We start from the raw sequence: 18,796 nt of genomic DNA on the forward strand, positions 1-18,796 counted from the left end.
AGTCACTGTTAAGTGTCACCAAATAGCTTTTCAGAAGGGTTCAGCAGTTTACACAGACACTAATAATATACAAATGTGGTCTTTCCTCCACATCCCCTGCCCCTCAGCTTGCTAATTTACGTCTCTTCCTGAAGAACAGGAAAACCTCTTTCATCAGGTTAATGTCCTTTTGTATTGCCAGTGAGGTTTATTTCACAAGATGTTCTTTTGAGAGCTGTCCATTGTTTTTCTTTCAATTTTTTCTCTGTTAAAGCTTAGTGTGTTTTTAAAGTAGCATAGACTAGAAAATGCAAATCATGTAATAGAGTAAAACAGTTAAAAAAAAAAAGAGTCCTCCATCCCTGACCCCAGTTTCTCCAATCTCTACCCAGAAGCAACCATTCTTTCTAGTTTCTTTTATTTCTTCCAAGCCAACTTCTTGATTTTCATCCAGGCCCCAGAATTTGTAAGTGTCCCCATGGGGCACCTTCACAGAAAATAAATGAAAGCAACTTGAAGGGATTTAAAAGATGGTGAGGTGGCCGTGGGCCCTGGGACTCCCCCCCACCACCCCTGGGGCTGCCTCTTCCCTGACTTCCCCACAAAAAAGGGAACCTACCTTTGGACGACTCACTAGCCGGGCTACATTCAGGACTAGAGCTCCTAACCCAGTGAGGTGATCCTGAAGGAAGGCTGACACAAGGCTTTTTCTCCAGTAACTATTGCCAAATACATGAGGGGGCTTCACCGCAAGAGGCCAATATCTGTCTGAAGAGGCCTAGGCCTTCAGAAGGGATCCAGGCACCCAAATCCCTGTGCCAGGAAATGCCTAGGACTCTGTGGTCAAGTCCTGGGCCATGGCTGTGTCAGCCCCAGATTACATTGTGGACTGTCCTTTCTCACCTGTGCACTCAGGCATCACATCCCTTGGTCCCTCTTTGGCGACTTTCATCTGCTTCTAACACTTCCTCTCAGGGGGTGGGGAGGGGGGTTGGATTCCTTTTACTCTCTGATTTCCCACTGGGTTTTTGTTCTCTTTTAAGGACACCCTTTGTCCCAGTTTCTTTGTCCCACCCTTTGTCAGACCCAGTGCGTTTCTCTCCTTTAGCAGGTCCACATGGTCAAAATCCTAAATATAGGGACATTTATTTGTGAAGGCATTGAGGATTGGGACCATTGGGGCAAGGGGCCTGGGAGGAGAGAAATTACAGGGTCACCCCTATTTTCCTGAGATGGCATTACGAGATTTGTACCAAAGGCTCAGGGTCTGTGGGAGGTGGCCCCAATAACCATGTATAAATGGTGGCTGCAGGTGTGTAGTTTTCCAAAGGCTCATGGGTTCTCTGGTGTTTCCTTAAGGGTATAAGAGACTGATGGGATAGAAGGCTTCACAGGGCTGGCTACCTACAGTGAGTCCTGGTGCCATCGCTGTAGTGGCCAGCAGGGGGAGCTGTGGTCACTACTGGCCTCAATGGTGGTTTAGCAGACCTGCATATCCGGAGCCCAGACCATCAGCTGTGGAGTCGCAGAGAGGACTTTGAACAATACCAACGTTTGTTTCCCAGCCTAGCCCAGCTCATCTGGGGCTCCTAAGTTACTGCTGTGTTGCAGTATTTACATCCCACCGATTTTATTTCTAACATTTGTTCTGAGATGCTATTTCGTGAGACCAAAGCTATTCCGTTTCCCCTTTCCGAGGGCATTTGCTGTGCACCTGCTCTGCACTGGCCTATGTTGAGATAAGTAGGACTCAGTACCTGGAATCAAAGGGATAAGAAATGACCACTAAGAAAAAACGAGGGGTAGAGTCTAAAGCGCTGGAAGAGATACAGGGGAACTATGATGTGGTTCATGAGGGGAAAGATTGCTATTGGCTAGGGGAATTGGGGAAGGCTTTGTGAAGGAGATTTTAATCTTACAGATGGGTGCCTCTTTGGTATAAAGAACAGGGTGAACGCCTGGATTCAGAGAATCAGCCAGTTGTGTTAGAGTCTAGATAAATGAAATAGAGGAGTGATTGGAGGTGAGGCTAGAAAATGGGTTTGGGATTACATTTTTGGAAGATTTTTTTTTTTTTTAAAGATTTTATTTATTTATTTGACAGAGAGAAATCACAAGTAGCCAGAGAGGCAGGCAGAGAGAGAGGAGGAAGCAGGCTCCCTGCTGAGCAGAAAGCCCGATGAGGGGCTTGAACCCAGGACCTGGGATCATGACCTGAGCCGAAGGCAGCGGCTTAACCCACTGAGCCACCCAGGCGCCCCTGGAAGATTTTTTTAAAAAATTTATTTTAGAGAGGGAGACACAAGTGAGAGAGGGAACACAGGCAGGGGGAGTGGGAGACAGAGAAGCAGGCTTCCCGCCCAGCAGGGAGCCCAATATAGGGCTTGATCCCGGGACCTTGGGATCATGACCTGAGCCAAAGGAAGACGCTTAAGGACTGAGCCACCTAGGCACCCCTATTTTTGGAAGATTCTTTTTTTTTTTTTTTTAAGATTTTATTTATTTATTTGACAGAGAGAGATCACAAGCAGGCAGAGAGGCAGGTAGAGAGAGAGGAGGAAGCAGGCTCCCTGCTGAGCATAGAGCCCGATGCGGGGCTCGATCCCAGGACCCTGAGATCATGACCTGAGCCGAAGGCAGCGGCTTAACCCACTGAGCCACCCGGGTGCCCCAATTTTTGGAAGATTCTTAAAAAATTTAAATAAAATAAATAAAGAAATAAAATAAAGAAATAAAAAATTTATTTAAATTGTAGTTAGTTATCATACAGTGCAATGTTCGTTTCTGGAGTAGAATTCAGGGATCCATCACTTACATACAATACCCAGTGCTCACCACAAGTGCCTTCCTTCTACCCATCACCCATTAGCCCATCCCCCACCCACCTCCCTCCATCACTTCTCAGTTTGTTTTCTGTCATTAAGAGTCTCTTGTGGTTTTTTCCCCCCTCTCTCTTTTCTTTCATCCTCCCCTATGTTCATCTGTTTTGTTTCTTAAATTCCATATATGAGCAAAATAATATAGTATTTGTCTTTCTCTGACTGACTTACTTCGCTTGGCATAATACACTCTAGCTCCACATCATTGCAAATGGTAAGATTTCATTCTTGATGGCTGAGTAATATGCATATATATATACCACATCTTCTTTATCCATTCATCAGTCAATGCACATTTGGACTCTTTCCATACTTTGGCTGCTATAAACAGTGGGATGCATGTACCCCTTCGAATCTGTATTTTTTGTATCCTTTGGGTAAATACCTAGTAGTGCAACTGCTGAATCATAGGGTAGTTAGGGTAGTTCTATTTTTAACTTTTTAAGGAACCTCCATACTGTTTTCCAGAGTGGTTGCACCAGCTTGCGTTCCCACCAACAGTGTAAGAGGGTTCCCCTTTCTCTGCATCCTCGCCAACACCTGTTGTTTCTTGTGTTGTTGATTTTAGCCATTCTGACTGGTGTGAGGTAGTGTCTCATATTTGTTTTGATTTGTATTTCCCAGATGATGAGTGATGTTGAGTATCTTTTTGTGTGTCTGTTAGCCATCTGGATGTCTTCTTTGGAAAAGTGTCTATTCATGTCTTCTGTCCATTTCTTAACTGGATTATTTGTTTGGCTGTTGAGTTTGATCAGTTCTTTATAGATTTTAGATACTAACACTTTACCAGATATGTCATTTGCAAATATCTTCTCCCATTCCGTAGGCTACCGTTTAGTTTTGTTGATTGTTATCTTCACTGTGAAGATGCTTTTTATCTTGATGTTTTTTTCTTTGTTTCCCTTGCCTCCGGCAACGGCGACGTGTCTAGTAAGAAGTTGCTATAGCTGAGGTTATAGAGGTTGCAGCCTGTGTTCTCCTCTAGGATTTTTTTTTAAGATTTTATTTATTTATTAGAGAGATGGAGAGAGAGCACAGGTAGGCAGAGCAGCAGGCAGAGCGAGAGGGAGAAGCAGGCTCTCCTCTGAGCGGGAAGCCTGAAGTGGGGTTTGATCCCAGGACCCTGGGATCATGACCCGAGCTGAAGACAGCCGCTTAATCAACTGAGCCACCCAGGCGAACTGTCTTCTAGGATTTTGATGGTTTCCTATTTCACATTTAGATCTTTCATTCATTTTGAATTTATTTTTGAATTTATTTTGTGTAAAAAAGCGGTCCAGTTTCATTCTTCTGCATATCACTGTTCAGTTTTCCCAACACCATTTGTTGAAGAGACTGGCCTCTTTCCATCGGACATTCTTTCCTGCTTTTTCGAAGATTAGTTGACCATACAGTTGTGGGTCCATTTCAGGGTTTTCTGTTCTGTTCTATTGATCTATGTTTTTGTGCCAGTACCATGCTGTCTTGATCACTACAACTTTGTAATAGAGCTTGAAATCTGGAATTGTGATGCTTCCAGCTTTGCTTTTCTTTTTCAAAATCGCTCTGGCTATTCAGGGTCTTTTGTGGTTCCATACAAATTTTAGGATTGTTTGTTCTTGTTCCGTGAAAAATGCTGGTGGTATTTTGATAAGAGATTACATTAAATGTATAGATTGCTTTGGATGATATATAAACATTTTAACAATGTTTGCTTTTCCAGTCCATGAGCATGGACTTTTTCCATTTCTTTGCATCCTCTTCAGTTTCTCTCGTTAAGTGATCTATAGTTTTCCGAGTACAGATCTTTTACTTCTTTGGTTAGGTTTATTCCTAGGTGTCTTATTGTTTCTCGTGCATTGCAAATGGGATCGATTCCTTGATTTCTTATTCTGCTGCTTCATTATTGGCGTATAAAAATGCAACAGATTTCTGTACATTGATTTAAAATCCTGCTACTTTGCTGAATTCATGTATTAGCTCTAGCAATTTTTTTGGTGGAGTCTTCTACATAGAGTATCATATTGTCTGTAAATAGTGAAAATTTGATTTCTTCTTTGCTAAATTGGGTGCCTTTTATTTCTTTCTCTTTCTTTCTTTCTTTCTTTCTTTTTTTTTTTTTTTTTGTCTGATTGCTGAGGCTAAGACAAGCAGTACTATGTTAAATACTAATGGCAAGAGTAGACATCCTTATCTTGTTCCTGACCTTAGGGAAAAAGCTCTGTTTTTCCCCATTGCGGGTGGATAGTAGCTGTGTGTCTTTTGTATAGGGCCTTAATGATATTGAGGTATGTTCCATCTATCCCTACTTTGTTGATGGAAGACTCCCAGAAACAGGGAAGCAGTGATGTTTATAAGCAGGAGATTCTGGATAAACAACAACAACAACAAAAACCAAGGGTTGAGTTTTATGCTTTCGTGTCCTGTTTGAGAAAGAGATGAATAATTTTTTTAAGTGGCTGGTAACATTTAGTATTATCCTTGATTATCAATAAGAAGAATCATCTTCTCCCCATTGAGAATTCTCTAATTATCCATTTTAAACATCCCAAGGTGCAAATCACTACTTAGTCTAAATCGTTGCTTTTTGAACTTGAGTGTGCATCACAACAGCCTGGAGGACTTGTTAAAACTTTGACTGCTGGCCTCACTCCCAGAGTTTTCAGAACAGCCAAGAATTTGATGCACCGGGAGAACCTTGGGATTGCATTTCCTCCCTGACTATTCTCAGTATGTCCACTGGGTGGCAGCAGAGAGCACCACATTCACCACACTGGACGAACCGGGCAGGGGGGGGGTGGGGGGGGGTGGGGGGGGTCGGCGGGAGGGTGGAGATTGCTGTTTCCTAAGGCTTCATTGCAGGGATTTGCCTCCCAATGACCATGCACACCAACCTCAGCATCAAGCTGTCCAGCATGTAAGGACACATTTGTAGAAGGGAGTGCTTAGTGATTTGGATCTCATTCCTCCTGGATGTCCCCACTCCCGAAACCACCCCAACTACCATCTGCTTGGCCCTCAGAATTCTCCCCATCTAGTCCCTCCCTGGGGAGTGGAGTAGATTTGATAACTTTCAAGGTTTCTTCCAGCATGGTTTTTGTCTTGAGTGTAAGGTGAACTAGAACTTGGAATAGGAACTGTGGGGTCCAGAATGTTCAGGTTAGCCTGTGGCCATGGGGACCTCCTTCAGGCAGACCTTGTGGTCAGTAGAGACCAGCCCTGACTGAGACACAGGTTGGAATTAGGTGCCCTCCTGAGTGAGATGGCATCCTGCCATGTCCCCTCAGATGTCTGCAACGTCTGCTCCTTCATGCAAGGACTGTCCCTGTCAGCAGCTCCAAGGGCCATTTGGTTGACTTTGATCCTTTTTCAAACCAACACAGAGCCTTGAGAGTCATCGGTTACACTCTGCTTGTTAGTTTTTCAATGAAGGACATCATCCCTGCTTGGGCTCTGACTGATCAACCCACCAGCTGCCAAAATTGTACCCATGCTAGTACAAAAGTCCCGTATGAAGCCTTCCCTGACCCTTCAGATACAAATTGCTCCCTTCTCTGGGCTCCCCTGGTCCTAGCTCTAATGTCGCTCTTCCTGGACCATGTTAGCTGGTAGTTGTTTTGCCCTTCACCATTAGGTGGTAAGCTCCACCATGGTGAAGACTGTGTCTCATTATTCATCTCTGTAGGAGGGACCTCATCGATGCTGGAATTGAAATGACTTTTGTTTCACATTTTGATCAGTGATCAGGGCTATATTTACCTAAACTGTATGATTTTGTGAATTGAACACATATTTCCTCTGGGCCTTTCTCCTCCTAGACCAAATAGGTGTGTTGATTTTAGTCCTGTGTAATAGGGTACCATTCACCCATGGAAGTTCTAATGAGTTCAGAAGTTTCTTTCTTTCTTTCTTTCTTTCTTTCTTTCTTTCTTTCTTTTTTTTTTTTTTTTTTTTTTTAAGATTTATTGATTTATTTTTGAGAGAGAGCAAGAGAAGGAACGGGGGAATGGCAGGCAGAGGCAGAGGGAGAGGCAGACTCCCCTAAGCTAAGCCTGATGCAGGACTTGATCCTTGGACCCTGGGATCATGATCCGGGCTGAAGGCAGATGCTTAATCAACTGAGCCACCCAGGTGCCCCAAGTTTCTAAGTTAATCTGTGAATCACTGAGAAAGAATCTACCCTGTTCTGTTCAAAAGTTGACAAATGGAGTTGACTAATCAACAAAGGACAGAGAATCAAACATGCCTTCTGCTAATGATGATTTTTCCTGTTAATTTTTTTTCCTAATTCTTTCTAGTTTAATTTGTTTATGACATTTAATCTTTTTTGTTGTATGCTTGAGATCAATATTTTGACTCTAGTTTACTAAATATCAGTAATATTTTCTAATATTTTAAAGCATTATTCTAATGTTTTAGGATATCCTGAACATCTTTTAAAATCACTATATTGTTCTATAATGTATAGAAAATACACTTTACCTAAGTTTTATAGGCAATATTTCCTTTGGTATTTGGGGTTATTTCTTGGAATAGTGTCCCAAAATTGGAATTATTATGTCAAATGCTTTTTTAAAAATCCAAATGGAATATTAAGTTTTTTCACTTATTCAAGTAATTTGTACTTATCGTTAATAAATACAGATAGATTAATAATTACAGGAATATGAATAAGAAGGAGAAGAGGAGGGGAGCAGGTTTCACTATCTAGAAAGAACTATTAATATTTTCATGTACATTTGTCTAGATTTTTTTCTCTGCCTGTTTATTTTATAAAATTTGGAATCATAATTCCATATAATTCCAGTATATATAATTCCATATAATTCCAATAATACATAATCTACTTTTCAAATTACCATGAATTTTTCCATGTATAAAATATATTTCTTCAGCACAGTTTTAACAGCTGCACAGTGTTCCATGGAATAACAATGACAGTTGACACTCATTTGTCCTTACTGTACGATAGAATGTTATTCATAAGCTCGTTACAGATCCTTGTGATAAGCCTACATGACAGGTACCATTATTCTCTCCATTTTAGCAAAAAGAAAAATTTGGCATAGAAAGATCAAGTAATTTGCCTAATTATAATGTATGTGAACCAAGAGTCTTTTGTATGACATTGAAGTTGGGGGTTTTTTTGTTTGTTTTTTTGCTGTCATAGTGATGTTGCTCTTAATTCATGAAACACATATTTATTGAGCTCCCACGTATGTTGGGTGTTTTGCTGGAAGCTGCATATAGAAAAGTAAAATTGTCAGCAGAAGGTAAAATTGGTTGAGGAAGAGACCTATCTGAAAGGCTCCTGGCATCGGACTGAGTGTTCTCCGTTCTGTTTCCTCCCATGACTGGGGGAAGTCCGCACTGTGATGACAGCGTCTGGTTGTGTGTGCTTCTGTCTCTCCCACCAGCGTCAATATTTCCCAGCTCCTCTTCCTGTTCTGCGCACCTGCCAGGGTGGGGCCTTGTGGAGCTGGCCTTCTACCTTCCTGAAACAGGCAACCAAAGCCAAAGGTGTGCCCTGTGGTCAGGGCGGGGGGCTGGTCTCACACCTCTGATTCTGCTGTTTTATCTTTGTAGTGTTTTCACAGATAATGAAAGTGTTTAGACAGGTTCACTGTCAGTTATTAAAGAAAAGTGCACTGGTTTCTCCACATGGAATGAATAGCTTCCCACCGGGTTACTCCACTCTGCTCGATCCCCAGTCTTTCTTGTAGGCTAGTTGCTGATATATATTTGGTGTGTTTGGAGGGAGGCTAAGACTTTTCTGGGCACCAGAAAGGAAAAATTAAGCATTCTGGGGATTTTCATGTATTTTGTTTTAATATACGTTTTATTGAGATAAAATTTGCATACCGGGGTGCCTGGGTGGCTCAGTGGGTTAAAGCCTCTGACTTCGGCTCGTTTCATGATCTCAGGGTCCTGGGATCAAGCCCCGCGTCGGGCTCTCTGCTTGGTGGGGATTCTGCTTCCCTTCCTCTCTCTGCCTGCCTCTCTGCCTGCTTGTGATCTCTGTCTGTCAAATAAATAAATAAAATCTTAAAAAAAAATTTACATACCATACAATTCACCCATTTAAAATGTATGCAATTCTTTTTTTTTTTTTTTTAAAGATATTATGTATTTGACAGAGAGAGAGAAAGAGAGCCAGAGAGCACAAGTTGGAGGGAGGGAGAGGGAGAATCAGGCTCTCTGCTGAGCAGGGAGCCCAATATAGGGCTTGATCCCAGGACCCTGAGATCATGACCTAAGCTGAAGGCAGATGCTTAAGTGACTGAGCCACCCAGGCGCCCCAATTCATTGGCTTTTAGTACACTCACAGTTGTGCAACTATCAATACTATCTAATTTCAGAACGTCCTCACCATCCCTCAAAGAAATCCCATTTCCATACCGGTCACTCCCAATTCCCCTGCCCCAACTCCCCACCCCATCCTCCTGGCACTGGCAACTGCAAATGAGCTTTCCGTCTCTATGGATTTGCCTATTCCGGACATTTTACATTCATGAGATCATGCAGTATATAAGCTTTCGTGTCTGACTTGAACTTAGCCTGGTGCTTTCAAGGGTTCACCTCTGTGGCACGTACTGATACTCCATTCTTTTTTTATGGCTGATAAGATTCCGTTGTGTGAATAGACCACATTTTGTTTGTCCAGTTATCTGTTGATGGACATCTGAGCTGTTTCCACTGTTTGCCTATTATGAATAATGCTGCTATGAACTAAGTGTACAAGTTTTTATTTGAACATGTGCTTTCAGTTCCCTTGGGTACACACCTAGGAGTGGAATTGCTGGGTCATAAGGTAACTCTCTGCTTAACCTTCTGAGGAATGCCAAGCTGTTGCCCAAAGTGCCTGCACAGTTGTGTGATTACACTCACCTTGTAGGGGGATTTCATGCTTTTTCATTGCAGCTACCATGACAGTCTCTAAAAGCTAGCCAGTCGCAGGCCAGCTGGCCCAATGACTCCCTAGCTCACAATCCCACAGTGCAGAGGACTTTCTCAATCAGCTGTGATCCTCTTATCTTTCTGCAAGACAAGTTGGCAGGTGTATGGGGTCTTCATGTCTCATGTTTGCATGTGTTTAGACGATCATTCCTATTGATACCTGACTTCAGTGTAGAGGCTCTTTTACACTTTTACGTAAAATCCCAGGCTTAGGACCAGTTATGACACTCTCTTTGTATGGTTCTTTGCAGTTTTTAGGGCATTGGACTTCTTCCCTTTCCTTTGGAACCTTGTGCTCTGTTATTTATTTATTTATATTATTTATTTTTTAAAAAAGATTTTTATTTATTTATTTTGCAAGAGAGAGAGAGAGAGAGAGAGATGGAGTGAGAGAGAGCATGAGAGGGGAGGTCAGAGGGAGAAGCAGACTCCCCATGGAGCAGGGAGCCCGATGTGGGACTCAGTCCCAGGACCCTGGGATCATGACGTGAGCCAAAGGCAGTTGCTTAACCAACTGAGCCACCCAGGCACCCTGTGCTCTGCTTTTAAAGCAGAGTGATCTTATTAAAGATTGGCCTTATTAGAGAGTGGCCTTATTAAAGCAAAGTGATCCCTGCTAAGGTGTGCTAAGGCCAGTGAGATGTTGACCTTTCCTGAGGGAACTCTCTGAGTGCCAGTATTTGCCTATAGCATGAGCATGTCTGCGATGGGGCATGTGTGGATCCATAACAGAGTAGACTAGTTTCTGAGGCCCTCTCAAATCCAGCCCTATGGGATCCCTCTCTATGCAGAGGCCATAAGCTCAGCATTGTTGGAGGAACAGTACCATGTTCCATCCGCAAGATTTCTCTAGATCTTTCCTCTTATACAAAAATCATTCGTGGAAAAGCTGAGATTGGTGGCAGGATTTCAAGGAATTTTTCTTTTTACTTATTTTCATTTTCCTAAACATTGAAGATGTAATCACTGAAAATGTTCAGAAGAAACAAAAGAGTGGTCCAAAGCCCAGGATCCAGAAGCCTCCAGGATTTCGAGTTCTTCTCCAGCAGCAATTCTTGTTCACAAATGCTCCTTCCCTCTTGCCCATTCGCCAGTTCTCTGTGCCTGGGAGAACATTCCTCACAACCAGAGCTTCTTTAAAAAGAGTCTTTGCCAAAGATCCTTGTCAAATGTTTTTTCATCATCTATAAATCACATACAACTGCTTTCCCCCAACATCAACATCAGTGTATATGCTGATTTCCTCTGAAAATGGTCAGGCATGATCACTCGGAGAAGCGAGGTTCCTCTCTCTCTCTCACCAAAGTCTGTGTATTCCCAAGTATTCTTTGCATGAGCTTCTTATTCTATCAACTCTCCCTGGGTAAAAAGATATCAGATTCTATAGATAAGCCCCCTTTAAAACCCAGCTCCTTGGGGCGCCTGGGTGGCTCAGTGGGTTGAAGCCTCTGCCTTTGGCTCGGGTCGTGATCCCAGGGTCCTGGGATCGGGCCCCGCATCGGGCTCTCTGCTCTGTGGGGAGCCTGCTTCCTCCTCTCTCTCTGCCTGTCTCCCTGCCTACTTGTGATCTCTGTCTGTCAAATAAATAAATGAAATCTTAAAAAAAAAAAAAAGGCTCCTTGGGGAGATGTGTGTTTCTGCAGCCTGAGCAGTCCAGAATCCTAGCCTGAAGGCCCCGTGGTCAGTCCAAGGGCTGGAGGTTCCTTGTTTAAATTCAGATTTATTTTCTAGCTCTAAATACAATTTGCAGTGTTACCCTACACGACTTGTTGCTATAACCCACTTTTATATTTACAGTTGCTCAGAGATAGTTCTAATAGTCCAACAAACTGCCACCTGGAAATAAAGCAATTCCGATTCCCAGCAACAGTAAGCTGCCTTATCTCCATAGTCCCGTGTCCCTGTGATATTGACTCATCAGAGATGCACCGATTCTTGGTGATTTCAGAGCCATCGCCCTCGGTTCCTGCTTCCAAAGAGGACTGTGTGTAAAGTCACCATCGCATTCTGTCTGCCCATCATAATCTTCAGGTTTCATGGGTGTGGGAAGATGACATCCTCAGCAAAGGATAATCTCCAGGATCTAATGTTTAGGAATTTAGGAAGTTCTTCTTGAGCCGAGGCTGAGTATTTCTTTGCTGCCTTCAGACCGTTGTCTCAGAGCGGATCTAGTACCTGGAAACAGGAACCGTGGTGCGCTGAATACATATCGTATGCCTCACAGTTACTATTACAGTGTTTTATAAATGCTGCCTCATTTGATTCCTAGAATAGCCCTGGAAGGTATGTATTATTGGTGGCGTTTTCCAGAGACGGAGAAGAGGCCTAGAGATACAAAGTAACTCAGCAAGACGGCACAAATCTTCGGTGAAGCGGCAGGTTGAACTCACTTATTGCTGCTCCTTCTTGAAACCCTACTCATACCGCACTCAGCTCTTTTAAGACCATAAAACAACAACAGTAAAAGAGAAGAGACTTGTAGAGAAGAGGCTTGTAGGAGACACACAGGCCCACAGAGACCTCAAGGCCTTCATGGCAGCACCGAGGGCATAGCCGAGCACGAGTCTAGCATGTCCCACAGACCATCCAGTGGGGCTCAAGCTCCTCCTCCTCCTCCTGAGACGGGCCATGTGAGCTTACAGAATCCCCAGCAATGCTGAGGGGCTGTGGGGAGCATCTGGAGTGACCACACTCCTGTCTGGAAGAGGAGCCAGAGTGCAGGCTGGGAGCCCTCTGGCCAGACAGGAATGTGTCCTGGGGCTTCTGCGGGCAGCGAGGCTGGCCGGCTCCGGGTGCAAGCGCCCAAAACCCAGGGGATCACCATAAGTGACAAGGAAAACTTGTCCCAAGGGGCCTGCCCCCGCCGGTCTGTCCCTGCTGACCCCCCAGGCTGCATTATCAGGGGGCCCCCCTCTGGCTGAGTAGCTGGCCTGGCTGATCCCTGAGGGCCCCTTCAGAGAAGGGCTTTCCTGTGGTTGGAATAAGCAGGGGCAACACCGCCTGGGGTCTGAGGAAGGCTTCCCTGTGCTGCCCCCCCCCAATGCTAGCTGTGTAGGCACTGGCTATCGAGCCCTGAAATGTAGCTAGTCTAAACTGAAATGTGTGGAGACGACAATACATTCACCAGATTTTGAGCACTTAGTACCCCTAATATATCCAATATCTCATTACTATTTTACTATTATAAATACTAACCTTACTATTAGTGTCGAAATGATATTTTAGATTTAGTGACTTAAAAGACATTATTGACATTAATTTTATCTCTTTCCTTTCACTTTTTTGAAATGTGGCTCTTTGAAAAATTAAAAATTCCAAAACTGGCTCGCTATATATTTTGACTGGACATTGCAATTTAGACACTAGACCTTTACTGAAAGGCACAAAATCACACAGACTTGGCCATACTCTAGAAAGCTGGGAAGAGGTCTTCATGCAATCTCGATGCCCTAGGCTTCATTCGGTAATTAAATAAGCAGCACCTTGTCCTCCAGGGTCCCAAGCCCTGGCCAGATCCGCAGCTGTCCCAACCCTCCACAGATCTGTCACAAGCCACCCCTAACCACAGGAGACAAGGCGAGGTCAAGGTTGCTGACCCAGGCCGGTACATCCCGAGGGGCTGCAGAGATTCTCAGGGGGGACTGCAGGCCATTCCACTACTCTGGAAAGCTTGGCAGAAAAATATTCTACAGCTTCCCGAGTGTTGCCTCCTTGGCTGATGAGATCCGTGGTTCCCAGCCCGTAGCTTCTGGCAACCCAGCCAGCAAGGGTGGTGGTCTCCACTGGTCGGAAGCTCTAACTGGCAACTCTGAGTCTCTCCAGTTAATGAAAGTGTTGAAAAAGAATTACGCGTGAAGATGTGATCGAATAGTCAAAATCTGTCCAAAGGTGCTATTCTTGGAGGATATTCCTGAACGCTGCCCTTGGTGATGGCAAGTTTGGGAGCCACAGGCTGAGGTAATTGTATCCTTTAGGGTCCTAGTTCTCGCAGGTTTGGTCTCCACATTTGGCTGGTAAGTGACAGAGTTCCCCTCAACTTTCCCCCTGAGATATGCCCTTGGCATGTACATCCCTTCAAACTTCGTAGAATTTCGAGATTTGGAAAACTTCCATCATTTCACCATCTGGGATAATGAGCAGCCTGCCCTCACAGCCCAAGCCCCATGACCAATCCCTGTGCTCTCTGTTCAGCCTCACGGACTCCACGCCTTGGAATGTGGCACGTCTCCAAGAAGGAAGCCAGAGCTGGAACCATAAATTCCTTAGTTTATGCTCCAGCTCTACACGCCACTGTCGCCCTCACAGAACCAGTCCTTCGTCTTTATGGAGACCACAGGGACCTGGGCCCTTCCAGTACTCGGCCATCCCACTCTCCTTGACCTCCACCTGTGCCTCCAGCCCTCACCCTCCGTGAAGGTCACCTTGACCAGAGCTAAGGGCCTGTGCTCAGGGGAAGGCTGCCTGGGCCTTGTCCCCATGCCTTCCTTGTTACGGCCTGTGGGACCCTAGGCAGGTTACTTCCTCTTTCTGGAACTCAATTTCCTTATCTGTTCGCTGGGATTTATGAGAGCACCTACCTCATAGGGCAGGATGGGATGAATAATTATATGTGTGTATTTGTACATATAATGAGATAATGTGGGTAAAGCTTTCTGTAGTCCCTGGATCATAGACGCTCTCAGCAAATATTAGCTATCCTTAGTTACTACTGTCTTTCCACCTGCTTTCTTCCCTCAGCTGCCGGGGCTGCTCAGAGAAAGACTGCTCGCCTCTGTTGCAGTCACCTTATTCCCACGCTAGACCTGCCCACGGCCTGGTCCTCAGTGTGTGTGTGTGTGTGTGTGTGTGTGTGTGTGCACGCGCATGCATGCATATGTGTGTGTGTGTGTGTGTGTATGTCAACTTTTTATTCACAAATATGTGGTTAGTATGTATTTTTTTAAAGATTTTATTTATTTATTTGAGAGAGAGAGAGAGAGAGACAGAGCATGAGTCAAGGGGAGGGGCAGAGGAAAAGGGAGAAGCAGACTCCCTGCTGAGTAGGGGGCCTGATGGAGGGCTCGATCCCAGGACCTAGAGAGCATGACCCAAGCAGAAGCTTGGAGATAGCTTTCTGATACTATTTATCTGGAGACATGAGATCCCACAAGTTGTGTTCAGTCTGAAAGAAGACTTTTACTACCTCCCGTTCTGACCTTAGTCAGTCTGCACTTTCTAATTGATTAAGTTCTTTCCAGCTTATCCCAACTCAGGCAAAAGACACTGTGGGCAAAGCATCCGATGAGGGAAATGGAAACTACCCCTTCAAGCAATAAGGACTGCTCTGACCCAGCCTGTGATTGATCCCGAGACAAGGACTGACGTGACCTTCACTGCCCACCTACATGTACCCATTGAACTTGGCTCCACATTTTATTTATTTATTTTTTCATTTATAAAGATTTTATTTATTTGTCAGAGAGAGAGAGAGAGAGAGCACAAGCAGGTAGAGTGGCAGGCAGAGAGAGAAGTAGACTTCCAATGGAACGGAGAACCTGACCCTGAGATCATGACCCGAGCTGAAGGCAGACACTTTTAACGACTGAGCCCCCCAGGTGCTCCTATATTTCTTATTAGAAGTCACAATATCACAGTATGAGTATAAAACATTTTGTCTATTTGTTTATCAGCTGGTGGACATTTGGGTGGTTTCTCTTTTTGGCTATTATGAATAATGTTGCCATGAGCATTTGTATATAAATTTGTGAGTGGCCGTATGTTTTCATTTCTTTGGGGTAGATACCGGGAGTGGACGTGCTGGGTCCCATGTTAAGTCTATGTTTAACTGTCTGAGGAACTGCCAGACCGTTTTCCAGAGTGGTTGAGCCATTTGACATTCCCACCAGTGCTGCAGGAAGGTTCTCGCTTCTCTGTATCCTTGCCAATGCTTGTTATTGTTCATCTTTTTGACGAGAGCCATTCCTGTGTATTTGAAGCGGTATCCTGTCACAGTTTTGATGTGCATTTCTCCGAAGGCATTTAATGATGGCCACACCTGTTAGCCATCGTTTGCTTATTAACTCCTGGATTCTCATGGTGGGTATTCTAAACACGTTCCAAACTTCCTGAGGTCCCAATTCCTGTCCTCTCCAGAGATCCCATTTCTTCTGCTGTTGCGCAACATCCTCCAGCTCCCCCCGTCCCCTCCACCCTCCCGCACTCATTCATTCTTCAACAGTCACCGAGCCTCTCTTGTGGGGCATGGGCTGATCGCTAGAGATCTGTGGCTCTCTAAGCCCTGTGCTTTGCCTTCAACCCTGTCTGTTCATAGTCTCTTCTGGGCCCCTGACAGTCTGATGGCAACATGGCACCATGGGACTCCTCTGCTTAAAGGGTTTCAGTGGCTCCCCAGAGCCTTTGGGATGAAATTTAATGGCAAACTTCATGGCAACACAAGGTTCTGTGCAGAGCCATCCTCCTGCCCATTCTCCTTGCCTGTGCGTACTTCGCTACCATCTTAGGCTCCAAGTGCATAATTCCTTCAAGCAGCCCACATATCTCATTCCTTTCCACTGGAAGCTTCCCCAGGGCAGGGGATGATTCCTACACATCCTCACATTTCCTACAGCCCTAAGACAGTACTCGACACATCCCATACCATACAGCCTACGCAATACATTTACCATTCAATTTCTAGGTGAATAGAGGCGAAATACATGAACGGAGATAAGCCATTCTGCCAAACAGTGCGATTGATTTTGGGTTTTAGTTGGCTAAGATGGCTTCTATTCTGATCTCATTCCACATGGTCCAACCAGAGTGATATACCAGACCAGCTGAACTGACAAGGCTTTCTTTTACTTTTTTTTTTTTAAGATGTTATTTATTTATTTGAGAGAGAATGAGCCATGAAAAGGGGGAAGGAGCAGAGGGAGAGGGAGAAGCAGGCTCCCCACTGAGCAGAGAGCCCCACATGGGACTCCATCCCAGGACCCTGGGATCATGACCTGACCTGAAGGCAGTTGTTTAACCGACTGAGCCACCCAGGTGACCCTCGAGGCTTTCTTTTAGTCAAGTGTTTATAACAGATAGTGATGCCTTCAGGGGTTTTAACTCATGGCAAGTTCACATTTGTTTGTACCCTGTAGGGTTTTCAGCAAGATGAAATAAAGTGATCTGAATACAAACGCGTTGAACAGAGCCATGTTGGGGAGGCTGTGTGGACATGTGGAGGGAACACTGGAGCTTTGGAAGTGTCGGGTCATGCTGGTCATACTGTACTTCCCCCTTTCGTCCTCATCTAGGCGGGACAAAGGTCTCTCTCTCCACCCAAGACGGGGAAATGTTTTCCTCCTGGATGGTTTTGTTGAGCGAGGGGATGGCGAGGACGGAAGTGGGCTTCTCGTGGGGTATCCGGCAGGGCCTGGCCCCGTGGGAGACAGGATGCAGGCAAGCAGCCCCCCAGCCCCCTCTCATCGGGCTGTTTCCTATTTTCAGAGTATATGTGCTGGCCCGTGTGGTGCAACAGTCGTAAATGCATTGTCCTCAAATCTAAACTGGGGCGGGAGGAAACGCCTGGCCTTTACGATATGTCTGTCTTCTTATTCGCTGAGACTGTTGTTTGGGGGAGATAATAAACACGGAGAGATAGGGTTTTCAGAGATCTGTGTGGAAATAACTCTCCTGATGACATCTGAAGCAGGACGCAGCTCTGCGACTGTAAACCTCAGCTTGCCCCTGGCTCTTCCCCTCTGCTTCCCTCCTTCCCTCAGGGGCCTCCCAGTTGTCCGTGGCTCACTGGATTGCCCTTGACTCCTCCCCAGGGGACTGATCCGTGCGGGGCGGGGGGGGGGGGTGCGCAAAGGCCCCACCTCCTTGCCTCAGTTGGGCACAGCTCTGAAGGGCATCCCTACTCCAGGGCACCCCAGGGGATCAGCCGCAGCCTCTGGTGTGCCTACACCACAAGGCCGCCCCTCCCTCTCCCAGCCCTGCTTCCCCTACTCCACGACAGGTGGGTCTCTTCAAGACATCCCTGAAACCTTCCTGCATACTTGCCTGCCTCATAGTGTGGGTCCTAGGGAACCCAAGACATGTGGAAGCACAGAGGGGTAAAGGTGCAGAATGTGTTACAGTAAGTCAAAACAGTCCTGGGCTGGCAGGCTGGAGGATGGGGGTGGGTGCGGGACCTACCACGGAGGCAGCTCCTCCTGTGGTACTGAATGTCCAGTGAAGGACCCGTGCCCAGTTTTCTCCAGAACCTAGCCTGCACGGCCGCCCTGGGCCCCAGGGGCTTCACCTATTATAAGGATAAACTGTTGATGACTTAGAGAAGATGGCGGTTTGTGACCCGAGTAAATAACAATCTAGAAATGTTGGGGAATCATTCTGTTTATCAAGGCTTTGGAATGTCAAAGCTGCAAAGCAGCCTGAGAGCACATCCTGTGCAAAGGCCCTGAGTTATCATGGGGAGGTGTGAAGCCCCAGAGAGGAAACATGACCTCAGGTCAGAGCCACCACGGGAAGCCAGTGTATCAGTCTGTCCACCACTCCTCAGGGCAGTCTATACTTCTTCCTGATAAGAACCTGGACGTAAGCCCTTTGTCTTCGTCTTTGTCCTGTGACAGTGATGCCTCCAAAGGAGTGCAAACTGCCTTTGAAGAAGACTGCCATCCATCTTCCCCCAAGGCCGTGGTCAGGACAAATATGGAAGCCATAGAAATCATGACTGAGGGGACCTCTATCTACGCGCCTTTCTTCAGAAGGGACCTCACGTGCTGTAGTCACTGTTTATATTCCGTACTCTCCTTCAAGCCTCACAAAGACTCTAAGAGGTGGTAGGGTGAGCTCCCATGTCACAGGTGAGAAGACTGAGGTGTTTAGTGCCAGCTCTGGCTGTGGGCTTGGTGGTTTCTCTTCACCACACTCCTCAGGTTCGTTGGACGTACAAATGTACGTCTCTGGGGAAAGGGGTGTCAGGAAGTTGACCTTCAGCAGGGACACATGTTATGACCAATAATTGCAAT

This window comes from Enhydra lutris, unplaced genomic scaffold (assembly GCF_002288905.1).
Source record: "Enhydra lutris kenyoni isolate GAN:26980312 unplaced genomic scaffold, ASM228890v2 scaffoldscaffold31, whole genome shotgun sequence".
Lineage (NCBI taxonomy): Eukaryota > Metazoa > Chordata > Mammalia > Carnivora > Mustelidae > Enhydra > Enhydra lutris.